Genomic DNA, 18,688 nt, shown 5'->3' with positions numbered 1-18,688 from the left:
ACATGTCAAGTATTATATTCTTAGCATCATGGTTGTGTAAATAACTCTGAGCGAGCAAAATGGATTATAATTTACAAATGTATCTGAATCACTTGGTTAGTCTGTTTGTTCAACTGCAAGAGTTTTCTGCTTTCCCTCTAGTGGCAGCTCTAAATATTGCAGCCAGTTAAAAATTAGACCTTAGAAAGTCAATTATATATATAATATTTAAGTTTGTATACATTTATAATATATTATATAAAACATATATATGAATTTTTATATATAATCACTGTCATTGAGTCTATTGTAATGCTTAGCAATCCTATAACTCAATAACTCAGAACATAATTTAGTAACTCAGGCCTTAACATAGGGTTGCTGATACAAATTATCAATTGAAAATTGCAACAAGTAATAAAATTTTGCCATACCTTCAAATGTGGCATGACAGTCAACACAAATACCCAAAACACATTCGATTTTCCAGAGTCCAGCATGGATTTTGAATAGGTGTCTTGTGCACTGTTACATGCACCAAGAGTTTTGCATTCAAATTTTTTTCCCAACAGTTCTATTGGCCTATAATTCATCTATCATACAATTCAATAGTTCAGTCACATTAAGAAGTGCAGTACAATCATCACTACAATAAGTTTTGGAACATTTTCTTTAATCCTGTAGGCAGATTCATTAACTCATTTTCAACCCCCAACAGACCATTAATCCAGTTACTGTCTCTATAGATTTATTTTTCCTGGATTTCACATATGGGAACATTATATTAAAACAATCAAACAGTAACAACAACAAGAAACTAGTAAGAATAACAAGTAAAAGATAAGGAGGAAGATCACTTTGGTTCTATGAGCAACAAAGCTCTTAAAAGTCTTCCTCCTACAGGAGAAACAGATAAACATGCTAAATAGCTTAAGGTTCTATTTACCAATTTAAAAACCTCTGAGATGGGCCCTGGCCTTTAATCTTTTCTAAAATTCACAAATAGTTTTCTTTTTTCCCTCCTCAAATTTTATTAAAGAAGTATCAAGTTAATCAGACAATTTCTGGAAAATAAGTAGTTTTAATAGTATTTAAAAATACTTTTTAAAACATTTTATTAGAGGCTCATACAACTCTTATCACAATCCATACATATACATACATCAATTGTATAAAGCACATCTGCACATTCCCTGCCCCAATCATTCTCAAAGCATTTGCTCTCCACTTAAGCCCTTTGCATCAGGTCCTCTTTTTTTCCCCTCCCTCCCCGCTCCCCCCTCCGTCTGCATTCAAATTTTAAGACGTCAGAAAACCAAGTCATAATCATTACTATGTCCAAATCTGTGACAAACTATAGCATAACCTGAAACAATTAAGGATTACTGCTTAATTGAGGCTTACATTTGCCACGCACACATCTATAATGCTTTGGGGGTATTTTTGTGTCAAATGTAAGCCTCAATTAATCAGTAATCCTATATATATATCTATATATAAGCATATATAGATATACATAAACTGAAATGTGATGTTACTAAATGAATACATTGCTAAGTGTTGGAATTCTTCCTGGCTAACTTCACCTGATTTTTCTTTTAATTTCACATTGTTCTTTTCATTGCACTCAATTGCATTTTGCTATTTTGCAGTGAACCACATTTTGCCTTATATTATGTATGTCTGCCTCAATTCATATATTCTGTTACCCTAATTATGTTTCCACTTGCTAAAATGTTGCCAAGCAATTTAAAGAGTGCTTTAGCACTGCTTTTCAGCTTTCCTGTGAATAGACTCCCTAGGCAAATCTACTACAAAGCAGACTCTGATTCCGTGGATGTAAGTAGCCTGAGACCCTAAACTTCTAAATAGCTCCCCAATGATGGGATACAGACTAGACTTGGAATAATACGGTAATAGACTAGAGCTTGGTCAAATTTTTCTATACAAGGCCGAAGAAGAGTTCATAGTTGGGCCTTTGTAAGTTATCCAGACTCTGCTAGAATGCCTCAATTACGGGATGGAGGACGCTTGTGACAAGAAATCAATTGGATGGCCATGGCTGGGTTCCGATAAAATTCCATTGATATAACACTGATAATTACATTTTGCACAGTTTTCACATATCATGATATAGTATTGGTCTTTTTATGTTTAGTACTGCCGGGAGAAGGCTCAGAGTTTTGAGCCCCTCCCCTCTCACTTCTTGTCCTGTTCACATGAAAGATTTCAGTCAAGGTCAAGGGACAAAATTCAAACAAGAATCAAAGAAAAGGTTTGAACAGGAGTGCATGTATTGAAGGGGGATACTTTAGAAAAGGAGTCCAAAGGGCCCTTAATTAGCTTAAGTGGCCCAGGAAAACATAATGTGGCCCTTATATGGCTAATGGTAGACTTCTCCCCAAAGGCTGACTTTCTGGTGGGTCTTCTGTGATTGGCTGGCCCTCTATGGTGTCCCTCCTTTCAGGTATGCAGATTCTGGCCCCCATCAACCCAGTACCCCAGACATCATGCTGTGCTTTTCTCTCAGACCCCAAACTCAAGAGACTGTTCCATCATGGGGTGTGTGTGTCTGTGTGTGTGTGTGAATATCCAGTCTTTATTGCCCTGGCCATTTCTTTATCTCCAGTATCTCTGGCCTCCTCTAGTGACAGGGAAATATCTTCTAGTCTCTGCCTCTACCTGCCTTTGTGCTGAAGCCCGCCTCCTCTTTGGTGTTTAAGATTCCTGCCAGTTTCTTTCCATTTATTACCTCTTCTACCCTGGCCATCTTCTGACTCACATTTACCAACCGTAGAGAAAAGTACACCACTCTTAGCTTGCAGGATATTACAAAAACGGACTGTTTGCTGACTATCATGCCAGTAGACAAGCTACCAATGGCTCATTTTGCCAGAGGATAAGGGTGGGTGGCAGGATAGACGCTTTAGAAAAGATTTCAGTTGATCTAGGACTTGAAGAAGTAAGATTAAAAAAAATTTTTTTGCAGCCACTCTGTCCAGCTTCTTAAGGACCTTCCTCTTTTCCACTGCCCCTCTGCTTCACCAGACATGATGTCCTTCTCCAGGTACTGATCTCTCCTGACAACATGCCCAAAGTAGGCACGATGAAGTCTTGCCATCCTTGTCTCTAAGGAGCATTTTGTTCTACTTCAACTGAGACAGATTTGGTTGTTTGGAAGGCCAGGACTCTGAAAAGGAATGCCATTTATCTTAAATGAAACTTTGTGGAATGCATTAATGAATGTAAAATGAGTTACTATATAGTAAGGTAGATCACACCATTTGTTCATTGTAACAGACTCACTGCCAACACAACTCATAGAGACCCTATAGGACAGGACAGGGTCGAAACCGCCTTTGTGAATTTCCAAGACTGTAACTCCTTATGGAAAGCCCAGTCTCTCTCCGTACAGTGACTGGTGGTTTCTAACTGCTGACCTTTCGGATCACAACCCAGAGCATAACCACTAAACCACTAGGGCTCTCTCATTGCTGCGAAGCACACAACCAATAGGAAAGAGAGGTAGAATACTGATGACTGAAGTCTAAGGAGATGTTCTCTACAAATGGTACAGCACTTGCTGGGTTTACTTAGGAGCCAAACAGAGTAGAATACTTTGAGAGCTAAAATGAACAGGTAGGTCTTAGAAAAGTTGCATCTGTCATTGTTGTGGAGTCAGCTAATGAAATATTAATGCAATACCAAACCTTCAAACACCAGAGTTAGATAGAAACTATGAAAGATTCAAATATCAAGTACAGAATTAACATAACTCCAACACTTGTTGGCATACTCTCTTCTTTTTTTAATTGTTTTATTGGGGGCTCTTATAGCTCTTATCACAACCCATACATCCATTGGAGTAAGTATATTTGTACATATGTTTCCATTATCATTTCTAAAACCTTTTCTTTCTACTTGATCCCTTGGCGTACTCTCTTCTGTGTCTTCTCAATTCCATTTCCATTTAGTCCATAAGAAAAGGGCAGGACGTTGCCCAGTTGTCCTGGGGATGAGTTTCATTGGAATGCTGAAAATAAATCTATATCTTTTGAGAGCTTATTACATACAAGGCACTTCATGAAAAAAATGTAGAAATTCTCCCCAACAATTTAAAAAGTAGAGAAATTTTATCCCCCTGAAGAAAGAGGAGAACAGGGAGGTTTGGGAAGCTAGTTTATTAAATACAGATTGCTTTCAATGTAGTGAGTCAACTTACTTGTGCAAGAAGACCCAGGGTCAGAAAGGAAGGAAAGTAGAAAGGGAAGAAGAAGAAACAAAGAGAAAGTTTTATACTTTTCCAAAATATAGGAACCTTATAGATTTACAGGAAATATTTACATCTGGTTTTTGTCCAAAACAAGTATCTATAAACTTTGGCGAGATAATCTTAGGTTATTTTTTCAAACCTGACTAGTGATGAGAGGAGAGGCAGAATAACTTTATTAACAAAAGTTATGAAGAATAATACATATAAACAAAGTTAGAACTGGATATTTATATATGTATGTAGGAAAGGAGCCCTGGTGATGTAGTGGTAACACATTGGGCTGAGAACCGCAAGGTCAGCCATTCGAAATGACCAGCAGCTCTGTGGGAGAAAGACTGGGCTTTCTACTCCCGTCAACAGTTACAGTCTCTGAAACTCATGGGAAGTCTGCCTATGAGCATTAACTCACTGGCTGAGTGGGTAAGAAGAACAAACAACTCCCTCTTGGAAGAAGTATAGCCAGAAGGCTCTTTTGAAATAAGAATGGCAGGACTTCATCTCACCTACTTTGGACATGTTATCAGGAGGGACCAGTTTCCAAGAGGAGAACATCATGCTCAGTAAAGTCGAGGATCAACAAAGACCCTCAACAAGATGGCCTGACACAGTGGCTTCAGTCATGGGTCCCAAATTAGCAATGATTATGAGGCTGGCACCGGGCTGGGTAGTGTTTTGTTCTGTTGTCTACAGGGTTGCTCTGAGTTGGAAAAAACTCAATCATAACAATGTGTGTGTGTGTGGGGGGGTGTTCATGTAGAAACATGGATGGATGGATAAATAGGTAGAAGATAGAATTAAAACAGACTTAAGAGATTTTATCATATTGACTATCCATTAATGGGACTAGTCAATGCCAGAATGCCAAAACTGAGACTCAGTGCCATCTAGTCAATTTTGACTCATAACACAGCTACATACAACAGAATATCAAGCACTGTAAAAATTATTTATTTCCATTTCAATAATGCAAATAGAACAATTTGTTAGTATCCACCCTTAATAAACATGGCCAAGGTAACTGAGTTCTATAGATGTTAATATATACCAAAGGTAGGAAGTTTGAACTCACGTAACATCATGTTAGAAGAAAGATCTGATGAGATGTTTCTGCAAGGTTACAGCCTTGGAAACTCTGAATAGGGTAGTTCTACTTGAACTTGGGGTGGTCGTGAGTTGGGGTAAAAATGGCATAGTGGCAGTATATGCCCTCCTCTGACTTCACAAGGAGAGTAGAGTCCAATGCCACATCTGCCCACGACCAATTCATATGAGGCGGAGGCGTATAATATGCCTCAACCATCTTCCTTCTATTGTAAGATGACCAGATTTTAACATTGGTAAAGCAGGACACCATTGATAAAACTCATATCCTGGTGGAATAACCACATGGCAGTCAAAAAACCGTATATTCCCTTCCCGTTCTCCTGCCATTCCGTGGCTTGTCGTGCCCTCTTTCCAAAGATCGGGACTTTTTAAAATTACCGTGGGACGTGGGACAAATTGTTAAAATTCGGGACTGTCCTGCCAAAAGTGCGATATCTGGTCACCTTATTCTATTGCCAGTTCTGACGCCAACTCCCCCGCCCACCCCACAAACACACACACACACACACACAGTAGAGAAGATGCTCTACTTTGCAGCTATGTTTAATCATTCATTACAATGGTCAAACAGAACTCAAGACAATACTCATGATAATTAGGGGAGTTAACTGGTTACAATTCAGAATTGGAAATGTTCCAATTAATAGGCCTTTGATAAGGAAAGCCTCATCTCTGTCATGTTTCAGGCAGGCCTCTCTGGCCTTTCACCTCTTGGTCTGCCATCTACCTTGCTCAGGATATGTTATAAAGCTTTTTTAGCACTGCCAATGAATGGTCAAAGGGCATTCCACTCCATTGTAAGCCTCAGCCTGAAGCATTCAGCTCTAGCTCCAAGGGTCAGCAAACCTGGATTCCTCAAATAAGTGCCTAGCAGTACTTCACTCCCTTGAAAGTACTGAGTTCTATTTGCTCCACCTGCCAGTCAGGAAGCCCACTACTCTCTGTTGTCCGTGGGTCGGATAGGTTCAGTTCACTAGAGTCTCCAAGTCCAAAGGCCTCCCTCAACTCTGCCCTTCATTCTTAATGGGAGTGAAATCTCCCTCTTGCTTCAGAGATGCCCATTTTACACTCAGCAGGATGGCAAATGCACCAACTCTCTGTAGAGTTCCCAGATTTTGCAATCCCAATGAGCCCTGTGAATAATCACTCACAAAGGAATCATATAATTATACCACCATCTTCCCTCACCTTCTCCCATCAGGTAGTTAGAAAGCCTATGGCTAGAAAGACCATGTTAAGTACTGTAATTCACTGCATTATCGGCAGGTTTGACTCAGTAGCAACTGGTACTGGTAATATATGTCAGATGCTAAACAGATGTTAGTGATGGTTGTTTTTTGTTTTTGGTTTTACTGCTACTGTTGTTATGCTCGTTTCCATAACTCCTCTAAACACTGTCAGCCATTACAGAAAAGTCAATATTTGTTATCCTCAGAAAGACTGCATGAAAGTGCCCATGGAAAACCTTTAGCACAGAGGAGCTACTCTATACGGTTAAAACCCCATAATTCAGGCCAACCAAGGCCATGGATATTGACACTTGAAAATAGCTGGTGGCATTCCTCTGGGTAATCAGCCTCTGAGAAAAGTCTTTGACCGTTTCTCCGCAGAAATTTGTTTCTGCATTGGGCTGCTAACTTGAAGGTCAGCTTTTGGAAACTATCATTTGCTCTCTGCGAAAAAGATGAGTCTTTCTACTCCCATAAAGAATGACAGCCACAAAAACCCAAGGGGAGCAATTGTACTATGTCCTATATGGTCACTATGAGTCCAAATTGACTAGTTTATGGCAATGAGTTTGAGAGAGTTTAAAAATATTTTTGAATGTGTATTTAACAAAATTATGTAATTTAAGATGCTATTAAAATAGTCCAATTTCTGATTTGTAACCGAGATGAAAGGTTCTCTTTTAATTGTTTACTTGATGTATATCCACCACACAGATATTTTAAAAATGTGTTCAGTAAATGTTGGATGAAAGAGTGAATGAATGGCTCATTTCTATTCCTTATTCTTTTGATATGCATACATTTCTGCCAAGAAGGCCTACTTTACATTGGCTATGTACTTCTTTCAAAAATTCATTTTTGGGGGAAAACTGATGTTTTCCTGGATTTAAACCATGAGTGAATCAATCTTTCTTGTACTTCCTTTAAAAGATGATATTTCAAATGCCTGCTGGTACTTTCTGTGCTCGCGTGGAAGTGCAGCACCTCGCGTTCACCTTGCTTGCTCCTTGGCGCTTTTCTTCACTTCATAGTCCTGCTGATGAATCTTGGCACTCCTCGTGCCTCTTGAGAGTGAGTCAGGCTATCAGCTGACAAACAGATCTTTATGCTATTGCCTAACAGCTCAAGGAAGAAAAAAGGACCAAGTGTCTGCCCCACGCTCAAGAGATGTGCTGTTTTCTTGTTGCTGTTGTTGTTTCTCAGGGTCATCACCAAATTGCTCAAATAGGAACATTGTTTTAAAGTGCAGTAACCCATGAGGAAATTGTATTTTATTTAAAGCTTATCATTAAAAAAATAGCTTAAGGGAAGACAACCATAAGAACATCAAGAGAAGAATAAAAAGGGTGTGATACAATTAGTGCATGTCATAATCACATATAAGAAGTGAGTTCAATATTAAACATGAATTGAATTTAGAAGATGAATGGGGCAAAAGAGGCTCATTTTCTGAGAGTGTGGCATGGGAGGCTTAGCTCAATTGTTTTAAATGTCATTCGAAACCAATGAGCACCGGATGTGGTAGTGCTCTCGGGGGCTTGAACCTAAGCTGTTAGGTTTTGGGTCACGGCCAGCCAATGCACAGAGCTAGGATATTCCGCTCACTCCTCGGTCATCCTCACAATTGTTTGTTCCTGCCCATTGTTATAGCTACTGTGGCAAGGGAAGGTTTTCTTCTTTTCTGGTGACCCCCTCCTCTGTCAAGCATGATATCCTTGTCTAAGGTTTCTCCTGATAGCATGTCCAAAGCATGCGAGACAAAGGCGAGCTCTGCTTGCTTTCAAAGGCGAACTCTGCATGCACTTCTTCCAAGACAGCTTTGCTTGTTCTGGCAGTTCCTGCCTGGTATTTACAATATGCTTCGCCAGCTCCATCCATCCAATCTATCAATTCTTCTCTGGTCTTCCTTATTCATTGTTCACAATCTATCAATTCTTCTCTGGTCTTCCTTATTCATTGTTCACCTGTGGCATGCATCTGTTGTTCTTCTTTGGTGTCGTCAAGTCCGTTCTGACCATAGCGACCATAAAAGTCTACCACCCGAGCCTCTGCCACCTTCAAAGTGTCTTATTTTTGAGCCCTTAGCTGTAGCCACGGTGTCTTGTTGGCGGCCTTCTCTCTATTCTGCTCCTCTACTTTACCAAGCACGGTGTCCTTCTGGAGAGACTGGACTCTCCTGACAACAAGTCCGAAGTACATGAGATGAAGTGCCACCATGTTGTCTCCAGGGGGCATTCTGGGTTTTTTTTATTTCCTTATTCAATATCCAATTTTCACATGCATATGAGGCAATTGAAAATACCATGTCTTAAGCTAGGCAACCCTTAGTTATCAAAGCAACATCCTTATTTTAAAACCTTTAAAGGTTTACCTGATGTAATGCAGCATTTGATTTCTTGACTGCTGTTTCGATGAGCACTCAAGATTGTGGATCAAAGCAAAATGGAATCCTTGACAACTTCAATCTTTTCTTCATTTTTCATGAACTGGACCTATTGGTCTAGTTGTGAGGATTTGGGCTTTTATTACATTGAGTTGCAATCCATACCGAAGGCTGCAATCCTAGACCTTCATCAGCAAGTGCTACAAGTACTCCTAATTTTCACCAAGGAAGGTTGAGTCATCTGCATATCGCAGATTGTTAATAAGCCTTCCTCTCATCTTGATACCTTGTTCTTCTTCATAGATGCAGCTTCTCTGATGATTTACTTAGCATGCAGAGTGAATAAGAATGGTGAGATGACAGGACACAACCCTGACATGCACATGAGGTTATTAAAAATAGCATGGCTTTCAGCAGGACTGTCATAATACTGAGATTAATATATTTACTCCTTAACACTTTAAAGTTTGGGGCAGCAGTTTTGTCTAATGCAATACTTTGATTTAAATAAAATAATATACTTTCATACAATTCACATATCACATAATAAAGTATTGTACAATCATCACCACAATCAATTTTAGAACATTTTCTTTTTTTCTTGTACTCATTGTACTTAGCTCACCATGTCCCCTCTAACCTCCCCTCCCATGCCCCTCCAAAAACATTAATCCAGTTACTCTCAATATACATAAATTTCTCCTGGAATATATATACAGGATGCAACATATGAAATACAAAATAAATAAAACATAACAAAAACAACCCCGAAAACATTTAAAAAAACAAAGTCAAAAAGAGAAAAGATCAAGTAATAGAAAATACTAAAATACTAAAAACAAGACAAGTTTAAAATGAGTCAAGAGGGAAATCAATTGGTCAGTTGTTAATTTTTAACCTCACTGCCAACAAGCCACTTTCCAATGCGCACTTCATGGTAGCAAGGCTGTTCACACCGCTGGTCTCTGATCAGAAAGATGCATTGGAAGCTCAAACCATGTGTATTTGCCCTTCATTAATTTTCGAGATTAAACAAATTTTATATGTGTCAAATGGGAGATCTCATGATAAGGTTTTGACCTAACTACATGTTACCCTAACTACCTTTGCCATAATCGAATTTACAGTGTTCTTTTTCTGAGCACAAGGCTCTTCACATCATTCAGCTATGGTCACAGGGGATTCACCAGAGGCCTCATCTATGTGTGAACCTTGAAAATGGATTTGGGACTTCCACTGTCAGCCATAGCCTTCTGCAAACTGGGTGTTCGCAATTTAATCTCTGTTACCATTCCCTCCTTAGCAGCTTCTTTCCATGAGCCTTAATTTTGAAACCAAATAAGATGAAATCTTTTCTCCATTTGTCGTGATAATGTTTGTTTTCTGTCCATTGGGTTACAATCTATAGGAAACCCCACAGTCTTAGCTCTTCATCAGCAGGTTCCCCATATCCTCCGTGCTTTCAGCAAGCAAGGTTGTGTCATCTGCCCATCCTAGAGTCGTTCTCCAAGCCCATCGCAGCATTTCTCTCCACAGATTATTTGATCAGCAGACAGATTTAGTCACTGTAGTGAAAGGCTACAACCCTGATGCACAACATTCCTGATTTTAAGCCACAAATATCATGTTCTCTTTGAGACCTTTGTTCCATGTACAGGTTCCACAGTATGAAACAAAGAAGTGCTTTAGAATTTTCACTCATCATGATGTTATCCATAGTTTCTTTTTAATGATCTGCACAGTCTTATCCCTTTGCATATTCTTTAAAGCCAAGATCCATCTGGACTCACCAATGATATCATGACATCTCTTGTTCCCATCCTCTTCTGGCGGCTCTCTGTCCATATACTGTTACAACCTTTTTCCTGGGGGGCTCCTATAACTGTTATCATAATCCACCCATCTATCCATTGGGTCAAGCACATCTATACATGCGTTGCCATTATCATTCTCAAAGCATTTGCTTTCTACTTCAGCCCTTGGTATCAGCTCCTCATTTTTTCCACTCCTTCCTCCTCTATCCCTCATGAACCCTTGATAATTTATAAATTATGTTTTTTTTCATGTATTTCACTTTTTGATGTCTCCCTTTACCTCCATTGTCTGTTGTCCATCCCTTCGGAGGGGGGTATAGGTAGGTAATTATCTTCAGCAAATTGTCACTGGCATGTGCTATCCATGATATGGTTCGATAATACACCCATTCTGTTGGGTCACCATTGTTTGGAATGAGCTCAAATTAGGGATTACTTCCGAATTTTCTGGCACAGACCAGTGAGTCCTCCCAGGAGCATAACCTTTAAGTTGGTGTCCGATCAATTTCAGCAACCTTGCTTTCCTTCAATTTGAAAATGGTTGCGTGAACTCCACTTCCTTGTGGTGTATAGATATGATCCTATCACAGGGAACTTTGTCGTTCAGGATAGATCTGAGAATGTTCTTTTTTTGGATGAGGAGTATAACTGGGATTGTCCTGGTCATTGCAGGCATGGTGAAACCATAGGGTAATCTTTTTTTTCAAAATGGTCAGTACCATCCATTTCAGCTCACTAATGCCTAAGATGGCCATCTTTTTGCATTCCGTCTCATTTCTGATGACTTCCAGTTGCCTGCAAGACATGCTTTGCAGGATTCCACATCCTGATTACAAACGGCTCTTTGCAGCTGTTTTCGTCTCATTTGCAGTCCTGCCCCCCAGCTTTACACCATCTCTTTTGTGAAAGTTCACTCTACTTTGAGGAGGAAACACTTCCCCAGTCATATTGTAAAGGTCTTCCAGCTGGAGGGGCTTGTCTTCTGGAACCATTGCTAAAACTATTCTCAATGACTTACTTCTCATACATGGACTGCCTATCCTTTCTTTCAAGTCTGGAAGTCCTGCTGAAATCTGTCCGTCATCAGTGACCCCACTGATATTTGAAGGACCAGGGGCATAGCATCCATCATCATAGCAATGACCCATGCCACCATAGTATGACAATATGGAAGACAAATTATAGTTATTTTAATAATAAGAGACAAGATTGGACAGATATATTGAGAGTGATGTAGACAGATTCCTGTAGGTATTGAGAAATGTGAGACTGGGTATCTAACTTTGACAGAGATTTGACATTTTGGTTGTGTTCTCTCCACTTACACCTGCAACTAACTTCCCCTACCACCAGGTGGCTACAGAGTTTTGTTTGAGACCTTAGCCTGGTCAGTTTTTCCATGTCACAGCTTTCAAAATGGATTGATTTCTCTACTTAAATAACCCTCTTTGAAAACTTAGGATGTGCATCACTTCTTGATACTTATCCCTTTAAAGGTTTGATTTATATTCCAGATTATCAAGAAAGGCACCAAAATAAAGAAGGTGGGGGTGATATGCTTTGTAGATGCTTTCTTGGTCCCCTGGATTATAAACCACAGCCTGCTTCCAAGCAGCTTTCCATGTTGTCATTGAAATGCGACATTGGATTCTGTCAGGTAAAATAAGTGTTATTCCTCTCTTGCTGTTCCCAGATCAGGAATCCTTTGCCGCAGAGTGACAATTTTGCCAAGGAAAAGTCACTGATTTGCCGTAAGAGAAAGGGACAGTGAGGTTTTGAAAGACTTCGGGGTAGGTCAGTTCAATTTGGGTAGTAGCCGTTGGCAGAAGACAGATCCAACAGCGCGGCCTTCAAGACTTTATGAACTCATGTTCCTGAGAACATAGAGTCCTCTGTTTTTTTATTTCGGAGGGTGGGAGGATAGGAATCCAAGATTGTTATTTTTAAACCTTTGAATTAAAAGATAATCCTATAAATTTGCATTAAACCTAAAAACAACACAACCTAGTATTTTTACAATAAACAGCTCAAAATTCCTCAATCACAGGGAAGCAGTTCTGTATATAACCGTAAGTTATTCATGTCTTCCCATGATTTGATGTAAACATCGAGTGACTGAAGAAACCGGAATTATGAATTGTGATTCATTTTATTACATCCTTTTCCTCCTTTCTTTATGTCTACAGAGATTATAAAAATCAAGTGGGCCTCTATGATTATCCTAATCATATGCACTTGAGGATTACATTAATTAGATGAAGTAGTTACAGAGAGCTATTATGGGACCAGCACTGTGCTAAGTATCACGAGTCATTGGCCAATATGCCTGACCTCTCCGATTGCTCATAGTCTTATTGGTGAGATAAGATCAACATAAAGTGAGGAAGAAGGCAGAAGTTTACAACATGCCAAACTGCTCTTTAAGCAATAAGAGGCGAAATCCGTGAAGTCAATTTCAGAGGAAAAGCCTTCAGGACATAGATTTACAAACTGGGATAGATTGCAAACATAGTTACTATTATAACATTTTCAGTCTCCAGGAGCTTTTCGTTTTTCTTCTACCATGTCCAGGCCACATCCCATGGTAGGCACTCCATAAATATAATGTATTTAACTATCTCAAGTAGAATACTGTATTTTGGTGTGTATACATATTAAAACTGACATTGTTCTTTACGATGAAGGCTAGTGGTATTTGGTTGCTGTGAGAGGCCATCTTGTCGCTTTCTTACTCTGAGCAACACTGTGTGCAGCCAAAGAAAACACTTGCCAAGCCTGCATCGTCCTCACAACCGTTGCTATGCTTGGGCCTCCTGTTAACAGGCTCTGCGCCAATCCATCCTGTTGAAGGTCTTCCTCTTCTTCGTTAACCGTATCCTTTATCAAGCATGATGCCCTTCTCTAGCTACTGATTCCTCTTGAGAACATGCTCTAGACAAGTCTCTCCTTCCTTGCATGTTCTAGTACTTCTTACAGAACAGATTTGTTCATTCTTCTGGTCACCTGTGGTATATTTCATATTGTTTGCCATCACAACCATTTAAAGGCATCACTTCTTCTGTGTCTTCATTATTTGTTGTCCACATGCATTTTAGACAGTGAGAGAGACCATGGCTCCCATCAGGCATGCCTTGTTCCTCCAAGTGGCACTTTTACTTCTTAACACTTTAAAGAGGTGTTTTGTTTTGTTTTGTTTTTTGCAGGTTTTCCCAATACAATATGTTTGCCTTCGTCCATAAGCAGTTACTTTGGACAACTGTGATTGCTTTTTGAAACTGTGGAATAATAAACACATTAAAAAATAGATGGGGCCATGACTTCATAGTCTTCTAAAGGAAATACAAACTATCAAAATCTGTAATTAGTCACATATTTTCCATCATTTTTGAACTTTGATCTGTCCAGTGTTCTTATTCAAGGGATTATCTGTGGTCTAGCTGGTTAACAGTTTAGAAATATATCTCGTCCCATTGGAAAAATAGACACAAGTGTTAATGCACACAAAAAAACCAAGTTCCTCACATGTGGAAATTTGAAAAGGACAGAACTGCCATTGGCAGAGGAGGAGGTGTTTACCTATGACAATAATTATTATCTATTGAACATCAATTAGTGCCAGGTACTGGACTAAACTCTGGAAGTTATTTCTTCTAACTCTTACAGCAGTCAATAACATAGGTATTGATTCTATTTACCATATGAGGAAACAAAGAGCAAAAGAGCTTAAGTGAATTTTCCAAGATTCCACCATTAGCAAGCAACAGAGCTACGATTCTGAACTCAGATATCCTTGATTTAATAAATGTACTTTCCTTTCCTGAAGCTGATCCATGTCGAGTGAAAACAAAACAAACCAAAAACCTCCCCCCTAAATTAGTGGATTTTACAATGTTTCAGGACTTCAATCCACTGCGTCCTCCAAGCTGGTTACTCGGTACAGTTCACGGGATCCCAACCACAGCACTGCTGGGCATAGCACTGGCAAGTGACCCATTGGGCTCCCCTTTGACCAATTGGGCATCGAGCAGTGCAAAAATAAATCCCACCATACAGCTGGGAGAGCCGCACTGTGGGCTTCTCTTGCATATAAGTGGGTACACATTTCCTGAATCCTGTGACAATGGGTAAGAAAAATGGAGAGACAAATCAAGCAACTCAGTAACTGCTATCACCCGATTAAGGGTAACTAGTTACCAGGATAAGAATAGGTTACATGAGAGTTTCATTATTCTATGACTACCATTATTATTAGTACCTCCGTCACTGGTTAACAGTTTATATTAACCTGTCTCAGATGCACTATCTCATTCCTTAAAATAAGTTTGATAGTATCAGAATTATCTAAGGCTGTTATGTGGTTTACATGACAAAATAAACCCATTTACATTTCCTGGCAACTAGTGTTAGTAGGACAGAAGACATAGTGATTTCTCCTTTTGGTGTGATGCAAGTGTGATTATAATGATCTTACAAGTGTTGGCCCCTGTGCATTTTGCTTGGCCCACGTTCCTACTAGCTTCCTAATACCCTCGTTCTCCCAACTTCCTCCTGCCCTGGATGTACCACCCTACATATGCCTAGTACTGAGAACATTTCCTTTGCAGTCCACTCTTATAATGAATCTTTCAAGACTCTGTTCTGGTTCCGACTTTCCTCCCTGGTACCATTTCCTAATATTCCAGGCCCCACTAATTTCCTCCTCAATCACTCAGTGTAGCAATGGCTAATTTCCTTTTTCTTTTCCGGTCCGTTTATTGTACTACGTTCTTTGTTAATTTGTAGTCTCTTTGCCATCGGGTTTGGGTTTTCTCATAGCATTCATCCTAGCATCCAACCCAGTGCCTTACAGAGAAGATGTTCAATAAATGACTATATGTGGAGAAATTAATGTAAATTGTCAGTCCTGTTAATCATTGATTTTTTAAGAGCAGAATTAGATGAAAACTCTAAAACATTCTATCGCTTTAGCACCAAATAAAAAGAGACACTGTTTCATATGGCAAATAAAATATAAGGTAAAAACACCTTTAAAATTAAGAGATTAGTTTGTGAAGCATGAATCGTTGGTAAGTTATTAAATGAAAATGGTCATTTTGAAAGACTATTTCAAGGTTTTTGTGTTAATTATAAACTTGCCCCTCGGAAAATGGCCTCATCAAACTGGTTATAAAGCCAACAGAAGCCATGAGTTACTCCATGGAGGAAAGAGGCAACTTTCTACTCCACTAAACAGTTATAGTCTCAGAAACTGACAGACTTGTCTACCATGTCCAGTAGGATCACTATGAGTCAGAATTGACTCGATAGCAGTGAGTTTGTTTGGGTTTTTTGAAGTCAGAGGATATTGAGCTCCCTTCCTGGTTCTAACCCTAGGTGACATTACTTCTAATAATTAAAACAACACTGTATGTACAGAATTTACATCTCATTATAGTGTATTATTGTTGGCATTGACTACTTTTAAATATTTGAGATGAACTCTATCACTAAAGCATAAATTCATAACGAAAAACATCTCTAATGATTGTAATACAAAGCTCAGTAAAAATGATGAACTTTGGAAAGGATAAAATATTAAAATTTTAATGTAATATTTTTGTATATTTGATTTCAATTACCATTTTTTCACCTATTACATTTACTGATACTATTGAACCTATAATAAAAGGAATTTTAAAGCCATATCCATGTATGATAGGAACTGTGAGTAGAAAATGAATTTTTGCCTTGAGGTTCCAGAGATTTGACTCATTCAAAACTAAATATATACCTCTTTTCCCCCAAAATATGACAAGATAAAGTGTCCACATATTCCATAGAACCTTGTGAATAAGAGGGTGTAACGATCAGCATTTTCCCTTATTCATTTCATGCTATTTGAGCATCCTGTACCCCTCAGCTGCATACACAGCCATTCCACTGATAACAAGATTTACAAAGGCAGTCTTTTAAATAGATCTAAAATGTTTAGTTTCTTAAAATATTCTAGGCTTGTCTTAGAGGTCCATGTGGGTAGATGAAAATCTGTCAACATAATGTCTTTTCTCGGCATTTTTCCTGAGGGCAACATGCTATTTTATTTCTCTTGCATTTGTATATTTTTTTCCTGCTGATGTACTTTAATTTCCTTTGGAGCTTTGAGGATAGAAAAGCATGATTATTTAGATTCTCTCATAAGACTGCTTTGTGATGAAAGGATATGGATTCTATATGATTACCATCTATCTGTAGCAGAATTAAGTATTATTTAGTATAGAATGTGCTGCTCAACCAAAAATTAGTTTATCCAAGAAATGTTTCTTCCCTTGTTGCATTTACCTGCTTTCCATGTAGATGTATTTTTATTACCTATTTGTCCTGTGTTACTATCAATATGCAAATGACTGTCTGGAGCAGATGGTATAACTACCATTGTTTAAGCTGATGATTTCTTTTCTGCTGTTGACAACTTCTATCTCTGAATCTCTAATTCAGCAATAACAATGTATAGATTGTTCTTCCTTGGTCCTTGGAGTCTTGTTAATTATCTGAAGCCTAAAATCATATTATTTTGACCATGGAAATTATATCAGAAGAAGTTTATTTGATTATTTCTTGACAGAAGTCAGTATGAAGTTAAAGTTCATTAAGTTCATATAATGTTCAAAATAATTTATATAAGTAGTTCTATGGTGGGTAAAAGGGATGAAATTTTAGCCAGTTATTGTTATACAGTTTTATTCTGGACTTTGCTTTGTCTCCAATACTAATGCTTTCATAAACTCTCCCAATATAAATTAAAAATTGTGATGTATGCTTTGATATCTTCTGACTGGGATGTTTAAAATAGTTTTAAACTACAAATTTGAGATCATTTTATCCATAACTCCTAATAGTACCTCTCTTCACCTACCATACATTTTAAGTCATCCAACTTAAAATTTCATTATCTCGAGGAAATTGGAAGCTATGGCATATTTTCCATTTCTAGCAGATTTTCCGTGTTGAAGCAATTAAAAGTGGATCAGAAAGTTTTGTTTGACATTTATCCTCATAGCTTGGCAAAGTCGAGTAACCAGCGAATAATGTGTGCAACTACGAAATTCCATAGCTTGTTATAATTACTTAAGTAATTATTATTTTTATTAAATACTTTTATTGGGGGCTCTTACATCTCTCATCACAATCCATACATTAATCCATTGTGTCAAGTACATTTATTTCAATAATTATTATTTCAAAATAGTTCCAATCAGTATAATAGGGTTAATTGTAAGCAATACTCCTTAGTTAAGCTTTTATACCATCACTAATAGATTAGAATTTGACCCATAATAAGCGATTAAATCACATTTTCACAGGCAATCCTCCCATGTGGACAATGCACCCCCATTTTATTTGAGTTACTACTCATTACATTTTATTGAAAACAGTCTAATTTTATACTTATTGCATAGGGTTTTTGTTTGTTTTATTAATATTTTATTGGGCGATACTATAACAATCTATAATTAAATTAGATCAGGCATAATTGTACAACTGCTGCCACCATCAATTTCAAAACATCTTCTTTCTTCATGAACGCTTTGATAGCAGCTCCCCTGTATCCCCTCCCTCCACCACCCTACCCCCAGAAACCCTTATTATTATATTGTATTATTGTAATTATTTGCCATATCATAAACCATTCACTATATCCATTCACCTACAATTCTGTTATTACTTCCCCTAGAGTTGGGTTATATAATCATCATTGCCATCAGCTCTTCCCACCCACTTCCCCTACCCTCAGGGCATCAATACTCCCATTACTGTTTCTGAAGGGTTTTTTATCTTGGATTTCAAAAATCTAGGGATGTGATGTTCATTCATTCGATACATTAAGGCCAAGATAGATAACCCTTATTTAATAGTTGTAATAGTATTT

General features: G+C 38.3%; 1 non-coding gene across 1 annotated transcript; it reads left to right on the top strand.

Moving 5' to 3' along the window:
• Positions 1-14,755: 14,755 nt before the first annotated feature.
• LOC142435484 (small nucleolar RNA SNORA35) lies at positions 14,756-14,884 on the top strand. Its single transcript, XR_012781531.1, has one exon. It is a non-coding gene; the product is annotated as a small nucleolar RNA SNORA35 (small nucleolar RNA).
• The last annotated feature ends 3,804 nt before the right edge of the window (positions 14,885-18,688 follow it).

This window comes from Tenrec ecaudatus, chromosome X (genome assembly GCF_050624435.1).
Source record: "Tenrec ecaudatus isolate mTenEca1 chromosome X, mTenEca1.hap1, whole genome shotgun sequence".
NCBI classification, from domain to species: domain Eukaryota; kingdom Metazoa; phylum Chordata; class Mammalia; order Afrosoricida; family Tenrecidae; genus Tenrec; species Tenrec ecaudatus.
Note: the sequence above shows the minus strand (reverse complement) of the source record. Positions and strands in the feature narration are given on the sequence as shown.